We start from the raw sequence: 13,031 nt of genomic DNA on the forward strand, positions 1-13,031 counted from the left end.
ACGCAAGTGGGATAAAAAGAAAATAAGAGAATATTAGTGTGGGTTAAAGATATTTCAAAAAATGAATCACATCTAATAAAGTCAACATTTGGTACCTCTATTAAGTTTTCTGAAAAATCACAAAAAATACTCACCTTGTCATGTTGAAAGGTACCTGGAGTGGTGTTTGTTACCTCCTTTCCACCAAGTAAATGCTTAGACTCTAGTTCTGGTGAATGTACAACTTCATGTAGTGATTCTTGGGTGTTTGGCTCTATAGCACAAGTCCCTACACTTACATCCTCTATTCTTGGTGATTCTTGAGGTAATGCTTCCAGTAAGCATTCCCCTACACTTAAATTCTTTTCATGTAAATTTCCAATTCCTGCATCATTCACAACATCTAAAGCAACATCATTAGTAGAATCAGAAATTTGAACAACTACATCATCACAACAATAAAAAAGTACTAAAAGAATATAGTGAAGAAGTAGATGCAGTGTCAGGCCTGACAAGAGCTCCACAATACATCTCCTCACTGGCTCTTTGTTTTTGTAATTGGTTGATGGATGATCCAATTTGATCTAACTGACTCTGTATGTTCTGTATCCTTGAAAATTGGTCCTCTTGATGCTCTCTCATTTGTTGCACAATCTCATTGGACTTCCATATTGACTTTGCAAATTGTTCTTGTACATCCTCATACTGATATTTAGGCGCATAATTCCCAGTCTGAGGCTGATAATAAAGACTCTCCCTCCAATCTCCAAAATGTTGATAATATGGATTCATGGTAAAAAGAATTTCCTGTTCTTACACTGAAATACTAGCAAATAAAATTAGAAGACTCAGGAGCAAATAAAATCAAACACATGGATATATAATCATGAAATCAATCAAAACAACAAATATTTTTAAGTTTTCCAAATAAAGAACAATCCTAAGATTATCAAACAATGTATTCCTCGGCAACGGCGCCAAAATTTGATAACAAGTATGTCACACTCGTAAAACAAATTAACAATGTATATTCACTGAACCCCTTAACTACACAATAATATTGTAATAATGAGCCCAGGATCGATCTCTTGAGGAACTACGGGTAAGATGTAATCTAGGATTGTCAGTTATTCCTATTTTTGGGATTTTAATATATAAATGGGGGAGTTTAGACTTTGAATTTAAATCTAAAAAATGAAAGCACAACAATTAAGAAATTATTCTAATGCATAAAGAAAACCTAACTAGGTGCCAATAATCAAACCATAACGTATTATCACCTTACGTTGTCATTAAACCATCAACACTCACTTAAACTAAGATTGAACAACAAGACATAAATGAATACGATCTAAAGAAAAATTTAAATCCTAACTATAGAAACTAAACTTCTCAACAGTGCTACAAATTAAGCTAAAGCAGAATTAAGAACAATTTCAAACATCAATTGAAACTATTTTACCAAAATCACTTGAATTAAAACACTTAAGCTAAAAATAACTATCATTACTGAATCCAAATAATATAAACTGAAATCTAAATCTATCAACAGTAAAAGAATACAAAAATTAAACTCTAAACCATCTCAACACCAAATCACTTCTCACGGCAACTTCTCCTTGCCGTCACACAAGGAAGCATCGGTGAAACCTCACTTCAGCAATCGTTGAAGACAATCTCAGTAGCTAAACTCAACTAAACCTTTACTAGATTCACCGGACACCTCTCCAAGCGAAACTGATGAAGATCGGAGCTGCCAACCTCAAGAAATCTGACAATCTGTGAGCTGCAACCTCAGATCTGATGTGGAGAAGAAGATGGATGGAATGTCGCCGTGAATGGTCTAGTAGCAGTGGAGGAACGCCGCCAATGCTCACTGATGGAAGTGGAACCACCGATTGGAGGAACGCCTCCAAATCAGTCGCGATAGAGCAGAGGTTCGCGGACACAATTCTCGTCGTAGGAACGCCTTGGAGCGAGGTCAGATCACCGGAAGCTAGTCGCAAGTATCTGAGAGCATCGTCGCCGATGAAGTTGGCCAGAAAATGGATCTGAAGTGGAGATGGGGTTGGAATCCCGGAAGAAGCTCGCCGCGGGACGCGAAGCATAGTGCGGAGGAATCGATGAAGAGAAAACACTGTAGCTTCTTTGTTTTGAATCAGATCCAGACCTGAACGGACGATTGAAATTGATTTGGATCTTGATCAACGGTGGAAAGTCACTTAAAATCCGATCTGAAGGTGCTAATCTTGATCTAGGGTTTGGATCTACTCTCCCTTAGGTCAGATTGACCAGATCTTCACTTGATGGTTCAGATCTATCCAATATTTGATGAACGGTCCATAATGCTCTACAGCTTGATATTCTCGTTTAAACTTCGATTCGAGCACAAATTCGGTTCAAATAGATCCAAATCCAAAATCCTTTGATGCCTACAAAATAAGAATCAAATATTAGCATTAAATAACACGAAAATAAAATAATTTATAATTAAGTCCAAAATCTATACAATGCATAAAATATGATGTAACCATGATTTAAACCTATGAAATCAACATCAAACCATTCTTATATGAATCAAAATAATACAGTAAAATCATGGTTATCATTCATCTTTTTTATAAATCTTGAAAAAACAAACACAAGAGGTTATCGGTTTTAGGTTATCATTTTGTTATCGATTTTATTTTCCGATTTCATGTTTCAATATTGTGTTTTTATTAAGGTATTTGTAGTTAAACCTAGTTTACTGTAAGAAGTTAAATATCTGATTTCTTTGAAAGGCTTTGTCAAGGAAGTGGTAGATGATCTCATACCCAAGGCCTAGTGCCACACCATGTTTAACTTGGAAGTCGATCTTTGAAATAGATATTTGATTGACTTCTGTAATATGGTTTAACTTAGGAAAATCACATCGTTAAACTTGGAGTAAAAATGTTAAATATCATTTCCAATCCAAATTTAACTTCTGAAGGACAATTTGGATTAATAATGTTATGCATCGTTTGCTATCCAAATTTAACTTCAGGAGAGCACATGGGTAGCTACGATAGTTCTATGCTTGTACAAAATTTTTGTACAAGGGAAGTAGAACGTTATTCCGAGTAGCAACCAACAGTTAGATCAATGATGAGTTATTTAGAATTACCAAATTCATTTTGGGGATATGCTTTGAAAACGCCAGCGTACATTCTGAACTTGGTACCTTCTAAGTCAGTACCCTCTACTCCCAATGAATTGTGGAATATGCGTAAGCCTAGTCTAAGACACATTCAGATTTGGGGTAGTCTAGAACATGTGCTGAAGGGAGATGCTGATAAGTTGGAATAATATACAAAAGTTCGCTTGTTTGTGGGTTATCCAAAAGGAACGAAAGGTGGTTTGTTTTATAGTCCCAAAGATCAGAAGGTCATTATTAGCACCAATGTCTGATTTTTAGAAGAGAATTATGTAATGCACCACAAGCCCATGAGTAAAATTATTCTTGAGGAAATAAGAGAGGGCACGTCTAATTTAGTACCAACGGTACAAGATGAGATACCAAAAGAAACTGTAACACGTGTCACAAATGATGCACAATTACAGGTAGTGCCTCGTCGTAGTGGGAGAGTTGTTCGGCAACCTGATAGATGCAGGTTTTTTGGAGAGTCTTCGGACTTGATTCTTGGTGAATATGAACCTGATCTCTGGACATATGATAAAGCACTCCAAGATAAAGATGCAGCATGTTGGCAAAGTGCAATGAACTTTGAAATAGAATCAATGTATTCTAATCAAGTCTGGGAGCTTGTAGAACCACCAAATAGTGTAAAAGTCATTGGATGTAAATGAGTCTACAAAAGGAAAAGAGGGGCAGATGGGAAGGTGAAAACCTTTAAAGTAAGGCTTGTTGCGAAGGGGTATACTCAGAAAGAGGGAATCGATTATGAAGAAATCTTTTCGCTGATAGTCATGCTTAAATCTATCTGGATTCTTTTATCTATTGTTGCTCATATGGATTATGTGGTTTGGCAAATGGATGTCAAGATAGATTTCCTTAACAGAAGTCTTGAAGAAAACATTCATATGAAGCAACCAAATGGATTCATTGCGAAGGGTAAAGAGCATCTTGTATGTAAGCTCAATCGATCCATTTATGGATTGAAGCAAGATTCAAGATCTTGGAACATCTGGTTTGATGAAGTGATTCAGTCTTATGGATTCATTCAGTGTTCGGATGAGTCTTGTGTATACAACAAAAGTGACAAAAACGTGGTGGTATTTCTTGTACTATACGTAGATGACATTTTGCTTGTTGGCAACATTGTCAAAGTGTTATCAGACGTAAGGGTATGGTTATTCAAGCAGTTTAATATGAAGGACTTGGGAGAATGTGGGCATATTCTTGGGATCAAAGTAATAAGGGATCGCAAGAAAATGATGTTGTGCTTATCCCAAGCTTCATACATCGATACTATCCTAGCTTGTTTTAGCATGAAAAACTCCAAGAAAGGTTTTTTACCTTTTTGGTATGGAGTACCTTTATCTAAAGAAATATGTCCTAAAACATCAAAGGAGATAGAGGAGATGAAGGCAGTTCCTTATGCTTCGACTGTAGGAAGCCTAATGTATGCGATGCTATGTACGAGACCGGATATCTGTTTTGCCGTGGGCATAGTTAGCAGATATCAAAGTAACCTAGGACTGGGACATTAGACTGTCGTAAAGTATATATTAAAGTACCTGAGAATGACTAGAGATTATATGCTAGTTTACCAAACAGATGATTTGATCCCTATGGGTTACACGGATTCCGACTTCCAATCGAATAGGGACAGTAGTAAATCAACCTCGGGGTATATGTTTACTTTGGGAGGTGGAGCCATAGCATGGAGGAGTGTTAAGCAGAAATGTGTTTCACACTCTACCATGGAAGCTGAGTATGTGGTAGCCTCTAAGGCAGCCAAAGAAGCTGTATGACTCAGAAACTTCTTGATGGACTTAGATGTGATTCCTGGATTTGTCCAAAATTATCACAATTTATTGTGATAATAGTGGTGCAGTAGCGAACTCGAAAGAACCACAAGCCCATAAGGCAAGTAAACACATTGAGCGCAAGTACCACCTGATACTAGACATCGTAAAGTGAGGAGAAGTTGTTGTCACCAAGATTGCATAAGCGAATAACCTGGCAGATCCTTTCACTAAGGCCCTTCTGGTGAGAGCTTTTGATGGGCATGTTGAGGGGATGGTAATAAGATGTATGGTAGCATATATGGCAGCATAGTCTTTTAGTATAAGTGGGAGATTGTTGAGATGTATACTATAAGCCTAGCTTTTTGTATGAACATCTGTTTTTGAGATATTTTGAAATGAGAATCACTTTGGTCAAACATCTGCATTTTATATTTCTATATACGTCGATGCAGTTGTCCATTTAATTTATATTGTAGATAACATGGTGTGTGGTGCCACATAGAAGATCATGATTATCGGTTCCTTATAAATTATAAATAGTAGCTCACAACTAAGATGAATAGTGACAAACCATTGGAACGGTTGTAGTGTAATTTGGTATTAGTTTGTCCTGACTATATAATTACACTAATACACTATGTGTGTATTGAGCAGGACCATTTGAGGTTGTTCGATTTATACTGACTATATAAAAGAACAAAACCTATATTATTATGGATGTGCGTACTCTTAATCTCGAGATAATAACAAACACATATGCTTAGTATTTATTTCTTTAACTTATCAATGGGTGAGATTTATTCATTAAATCAATAGACCCGATAAGTTGGGAGATAGTACCATTTATATGGTGTATTGTTGATTGTAAAGGGAAACTGTGTCCTATTTATTTAGGTTGATGATGTCCCCTTGAGGAGCTCATAAGGATTATCATGTAAACCCTGCAAGTGGACTTAGTCCGACATAATAATTAAGTTGAGTGGTACTACTCTTGGAGTCAGATGTTAATTAAATGAGTTGTCAATAACTTATTTAATTAACGGGCATACGATATCTTAAAAACAGGGAGGTTAACGCACTCATGATAAGTAGGAGCCCATATTGTAATATGGGATTGATGTGGTAGTTCAATAATGACCCTTTAGTGGTATGAGTTATTATTGATGAACTTGAGTTGGGTGTTCGGGTAAAACACAGGAAGCTCAAGTCCATCAGGAGGTCAAAGTCAATTCCTCCTCTAGGTCCCTGTTGTAGCCTCTATATATAAAGCCTCGCATCCACCCATCCATAATCAGGTTTGGTTTAACTTGGTTTGGTTTAACTTAACTTGGTTTAGTTTAACTTAACTTGATTTGTTTTAACAAAGTTTGTTTAGATTTTTTCTAAACAAAATTTTGTTAATTTTTCTTTCCTTGTAACTAACGATAAGTCTATAACAAGGAGTAGGATGTGGCCCCTAAAACCTACTTTTCTTATTCTCCATAATCCCTTCTCTCCTTGTGGTTGCCGCCCCCTCTCCTCTTCCTAGGGTCGGCGGCACAAACCTATTCTCCTCCCCCCTTTCCCTCTCCTTCTCCTTGCTTAGGGTCGGCACCCTTATTCCCTCCTCCTCTTTGGTGGCCAGCGCCCCCCTTTCTCCCTTGGTGGCTGGCAACCCCTTCTCACTTGGTGGTCGGCGCCCCTTCCCATCCACTTGTGGGCGGCGGCTTGAAGAAAGGGAAGAAGAGCAAGAAAAGCAAGAAGAGAAAGAAGAGGAAGAAGAAGAGAAAGAAGAAGATTAGAAGGTGCCCCATCCTAGTGACTCTTTTGTGGCCGGTGGTTTTGGAAGAGAAGAAAAGAGGGTGGTGTTGTCTTGGTAGATCGTCGCCCACACGACGTCTAAGAAGAGGAGAGGAATACGGCAGAAGATCAAGAGGTCTTTAGCTACGAAGAAAGGTACAACTAGTTCTTTAATTCCGATGCGTAATTGGTTTTTTTTTATTCGTGTCGATTTTGGATATCGATTTGAATACCAACACAAGAGGACAACGATCTTGTGCTTCGATCAAGGTGCGCTTTGATCAATCAAGATCTTGCTTGATTGATCAAACACATGTTTGATTGAGCATGGGGGTTGCTAGGAAAGGTTCTGTGCTCGTACAAAATTTTTGTACAGGGGATTTACACAAAACGGAATTTCCAGCACCAACAATAGAGACCTTGACATTTTAGGCTTCTCATAGTTTATCTATGGTAGAGTGTTCTCACATAGCCCGTAACTAGATAGCTACATCCTTTCTGCCCACGAGTTATCTGTGGTAGAGTGCTCCCGCACAGATAGGGGCACTATCATTTCAGGCTTGTCACGGGTTATATGTGGTAAAGTGTTCTCACATAGCCTGTAGTTAGATAGCTACATCCTATCTACTCACAAGTTATATGTGGTAGAGTGTTCTCGCATAGACAGGGACACTAACATTTCGGACTGTCCATGTGTTATTTGTGATAGAGTGTGCTCGTGTAGTCCTTAGCTAGATAGCTAGATGTCTTCGTCATTTGTATTTGCTTGTGGTGGAGTGTTGCTCCCACATATCTTGTATTACTTGTGGTGGAGCGTTGCTCCCACAAATATTGTATTGCTTGTGGTGGAGCATTGCTCCCACATACGATGGATTGTTAGTGGTGGCGCATTGCTCCCACATATGGTTTATTATTGTGATGGAGTGTTGCTCTCACATTTGATGATCTAGTATTGTTTTATCATACATTTATATATTGTTATATAGATTGCCCAAGAGTTAAAAGCAAGTCTGTTACTGATCCTTGTGATTTACTTATCGTTATACCATGTGTGATAAATTGGTACTAGTACGTGTGTTTATCATGTCATATATGACTATGTCCTTATTTCTCTTTTGAGACTGTATATCTATGATCGCCTTACATTTTTGTCCATGCACTACCTTGTTCTTATTACCCGCTGAGTGATCCACACTCACCACCCCTTGTACTGGTTTTTCTTTTGTCAGGTAACAGGTAAATGATAGAAGAGTTGGTTGTGGGATCCTACTGCCAATCCTATGTCATATCTGAGATTAGTTTTCCACTGCTATTTCATTCTACGCTATTTGTATTTTGTATTTTGACTTGGTATCAAGTTATGTTGTCTTGTTTATAGTTTTGAACCTTGTGGTCACTTTAATTCATTTTTGAGTTTTATTATGATGTAAGTCATGCTAGCATGCTGTCAGTTTATTATGTTGTGTTATTTTTATGTTCTATTTATGTTTTTTGTTGTGTTTTGTTTCAGCCGTGTGGGATATTTATTATATAGCTGTGTGGTTATGTTCTTTTTGTTCCAACCATGTGAGCTGTGTATATAACTGTGTGGTTGTGTATGTTCAGTCATGTGGGATGTTGATAGCTTGTGCGTAGTCTTGTGACATTATATACATGTTTCATTGGTCACTGCTACAAGGGAAGTACTGTCCGTTATTTTATTTTTTTTGTCGGACAACCTTATCCTCGGGATATGATAAAAAATATTTTCAATTTACTTTTTTTTACATCTCACCCATTATAGATTTTCCAACATAATAATTTGATAAGTGTGAGAGATGATTTATTTGATTAAGTTTCATATCAAGTTTAACTTTTTAAATTTTGTTAATAATTGATAAAGAATTAAGATTAATTAAATAAATTTTTAATTAAAATTAATTAAATTGATTTCGAATTGAATTATTTCGTTAGATTTAATTAGGTTGAAAATTAATTTCAAATTTAATTATTTACGTTATATTTAATTAAATTGAGATTTAATTACATTAAATTTAATTAAATTAATTTCAAATTGAATTAAATTCCATATTAATTTTTGATTGTATTTGAATTATTATTTCGATTAATTTCAAATCAACAATTAGTAATTTCGAATTGATTTTGAACTGAATAATTAATTTAGTATTTATTAAAATAAGTTGATTAATTAATATAGAATTATTTTCATATTAATTTGGTTAAGTTTAAAGTTAATTATGGGTTAAATTTAATTAGTAATAAATAAATTATTCAGTTAATTAAATTAGAATTAAGTTATCCTGAATTAATTTTGAATAATTAATTTTGGATTGCTGATTAATTTTGAATTAGTTAATTATTATTTTGATTAAATTGAAATTGATTAATTATATTTGAATTTATATGAAGATTAATTATTCAAATTAAGTTGATTACTTAATTGGTTAGTTGGCTAATTAATTAGATTAAATATTGTAAAAGATTCTTTAACCCTTGTTTCAAAATTAGCTTTGAGTTCATCGAGGAGTTTATAGGGTAAGCTTCCTGGCTTTGGTGAGTCACAAAGTATATCATTAATGTAGCCACGTGCCTAACATAAAACTTTCCAAAAACAACCAACCTAAAGAACTTAATACTAGGTTTTGGTCTAACTAGCTCATGTTTGACTCAAGTAATTTCAGCAAGATCCACTAGTTCTAGTGCGCCATGTAGAACAGGTAAGGAGCTATAGCACTAAACACGCAGAAAGCGGAGTGGAAAAATAAGTTTGTTTCCAGAAGATCCATACGAAAGAAAACCATATACTAAGTATTTGTTAAAGGGAGTTATACCTTTAGTGCATGAACACGAACTCCCGACCGCTAAGATCTCAGCACGATCAAACCTTCTTGCCTCTTTTAGTGTCCACACGAACAAGCCTTCCGTCCGTCTCACGAACTTAAGAAATGGAGAAGAAAAAACACCTAAGGTTGTGCTAGCAACCACACTAGGAGGTTTCGGCCATAAGAGGGAAGAGAGGAAGAAGAAGAGCAAGAACAAAATTCTCATCATGAAAATGAATCCAAAACCTCTTTTGTACTCATTCATGAAATTGTCTTAATGTCAATTACCTTAATTGACATTAATATTTGTCTTCATCCAATGCATTCAACACATGAGCAATTCAAAATTGATTAGTCTTTATCCCATGCATGATCAATTAATTCTATATCGAACAATAATCCTCTTCTTCATTAATTCAAATTTATCAAATCAATCAACGAGTCAAACTCATTAATCATTAATCCAAATTGACTCAATGAGTCTAATTTGAATTGGATTCAATCCAATAGTTGGATCCAATTAAGTCTAACTCCATGAGTCCAATTTGAATTAGACTTAATCCAATGATCCATCATATGAACCTATCTCTAAATCAACTTGTTCTTTGTGTGTAACCCAATAGGTTCGCGTAACATTGACAATGTCTCTAAAACTATTTTAGATATATAAACAATGAGTGGCATCTAATAAGGCATCATTGCTATCCAAGTGATGAGAATGTCGAGATCCGACCTAACCTTTTCGTGGCTATCATCTTGTATGACTTAATCCTTAAACTCTTGATATCTAGATTGATCAATGAGATATAGACCATAACATCCTCTTATCAATCTTTGTGTTTCTTGATCTCTAAGAAGACGACACACTCAAAATCAAATAAGCTCAATATCGCATATTGACTCATTTAAGCATGACCATGCATTCTTGTGTCCTACTAATCAAGGGGCCCACAGATATCACTTCCGTTATATGGAAGGGATAGATCATATCTACATCATTCACTCCCTCCGAATAACTTATTGCATACCCAGTGACAGCCTTTCTAGTCCACACTACAACAAAATCGCTCATAGACATCAGTGGAACAACAACGGTTTTAGGCTAAAACCGATGTCTTTGAGTATTTTACACCGGTTTTTCTAAAAACCGGTGTCTATGAGCGCAGATTTTAGCTCATAGACATCGGTTTTTTAGGCGATGTCTATGAGCGCCTTTTTTTTCGTTAATAGACACTGATTTTAACATCGGTTTTTAAAATCCGATGTTAATGAACCCAAATAAAATATTTTAATTTTCCCCACAAGCCAAAATCTGCACACTGTGAATTCCCTCCAAACCTAAATCTTTATCCCGCCCCTTCCTCCGTGCGACCATCTCTCTCGCGATAACCTAAACCGAGACATCTCTCTCAGCCTAAACCTAAACCTCCGACCATCCGACCATCCGACCATCCGACCATCTCTCTCAGCCTAAACCTAAACCTAAACCTCCGACCATCTCTCTCAACCTCATCTCCCTCTTCCCCCCTTCCTAGATCCTCTCCCGATCAGGATCAAGACACGACGAACTTGCTTCTCCGTCCAACCACACCGCATCTCCTCCAACTCCTCCATTTGGTTGAGAAGAGGAGGCCTTCTTCGCATTCCGATAGTTTTTCCTTCATCCATCTCCGGTCCAACATTCACTGTCATCGTTGGAGTCCTTCTTTACATTCCGAAATTTTTTTTCTTTATCCATTGTCACTACTGAAGTTCTTCCTCATCTTCAATAGTTTAGCAGGTGGGTTAAGTCAAAATGGGTGGCGCCACAATTATCAAGGCTATAGATAATACGCTACCTTCGTCCTCGAGCGAAGTGGCAGTGAGCGACGCCTCGCCATCGACGAGACCAACCTCTTCGAAACCCTAGGCGGAATCCAGCCCTTCATCGATCTCTCAACCAATTTCTACAACAGGTGAGCTGATCTACCTACCTCTTCCTCCGCGGCCCTCTCCGTCCGTTGTAGATGCTCGATTGATTATGACCATCTCTGATTTTGTTAACACAGATGGTTGGTAGGGTTTTCGCTGATGAGGAAGAGTGGGGTTCTGATCTATCTTTTCGAATTCGAAGAAGGAGGACGGGATTTGGAACCAGTACGAGTTCTTCATTCAGAGGATGGGAGGCCCTAATCTGTATTCCTAGAGGAAAGGTGAAGGGAACTTGTTCTTTTGATGTCTGATAGCTTCTTTCTGAAACTTGCACTATTTGTTTCGCCTTTTAAAGTAGCAAAATCATTTAGCATCTTCCAAATTTATCATTTTATATTTGTTTTATATGATCAGAATCTTACACAAATTGATTATTGTGATGATATTCGTATCATTGTAATTTCATATGACCTCTTAAATACTCTATTCTCTTTTGTAATCACCTTGTGTTCAGGATTTGTTCATTGAGCCTTTAGGAGAATGGTGGTTAGGAAGTACAAGAATGGTTGGTGTCCTACTTTGATGCATACTGAGATATTGTTATACCGATCATATCTCTGGTGTTTCGGTTATGTGATTATATCAAAAATAGTCACATAACTGAAACACCTGAGTTCGTGCATTTGAATTTATTATGAATAATTAATTTTAGTTTGTGGATATGCTGCTATATTTAGACCAGTATTATGGAGTTTGATGCAACAAAAGGCATGTTTTATTCATTTGGTAAGGAAATCATAAGAACAATTTAGTATCTGGACTCAGCTGATACAGAAGAAAAAATCTGAAAAATATACAAGAAATTGATACATCCATCTCTCTCTATAGATTCTAGTTCTAAGTTTGCTTCTGTAATGAAGGGAAACCTTTGGCTGAATTGTTGCAACACGGTTTCGTTTGAATCAATCATTATTGCAGGTCATCCAGCTCTGATCGGACGACATGCACCATTCCCTGTTACACACCAAGCTGCTGAGAGGTGGTTGCACCACATGCAACAAGCACTCGATAGCACCATGAGCATCGATCCTAATTCAAAAGTCAAAATGATGAATTTTTTCAGGCACATATCAACCCACACTGTGTCTTCCTTTGTTGATGATATGAATACTATTATTATTTTTATTATTTAGGCTGGCTTTCAGGCACACTGCTTACTTTCTCGTGGGTGGGAATGAGATGACAAGGCAAAGGCAACAAGTTCTCAATGTAAGCATGCAGCAAATGGACCATCAACATCTACTTGAGATTCAACTTGCTCTTTAATTGACACAGTTACTTGATATCATAATTCCCTTTTGTGTTTGGCATGGAGCGCACAGTCTATGTTAACTGCAATGACATAATTCCCTTTTGTGAATTGAAGCCAATCACAGACACTTGCATAGTTGTGTATATGTGGTAAGCTTTCGATCGAATTGGACTTTATTTATATGTTTTATTAATTTATATTTTATCATTTTTTGTTCTTTGCTGTAGTGAACAAAGTATTTTTTGTTCTAATCTATCAACAGATGCTTGTGG

The 13,031-nt window shown here is 36.6% G+C and overlaps 1 pseudogene; it reads left to right on the forward strand.

Moving 5' to 3' along the window:
- Positions 1 to 1,800: 1,800 nt before the first annotated feature.
- Positions 1,801 to 12,754, forward strand: LOC122038445 (annotated as a pseudogene).
- The last annotated feature ends 277 nt before the right edge of the window (positions 12,755 to 13,031 follow it).

The sequence above is a fragment of the Zingiber officinale genome, chromosome 1B, assembly GCF_018446385.1.
Source record: "Zingiber officinale cultivar Zhangliang chromosome 1B, Zo_v1.1, whole genome shotgun sequence".
Taxonomy (NCBI): Eukaryota; Viridiplantae; Streptophyta; class Magnoliopsida; order Zingiberales; family Zingiberaceae; genus Zingiber; species Zingiber officinale.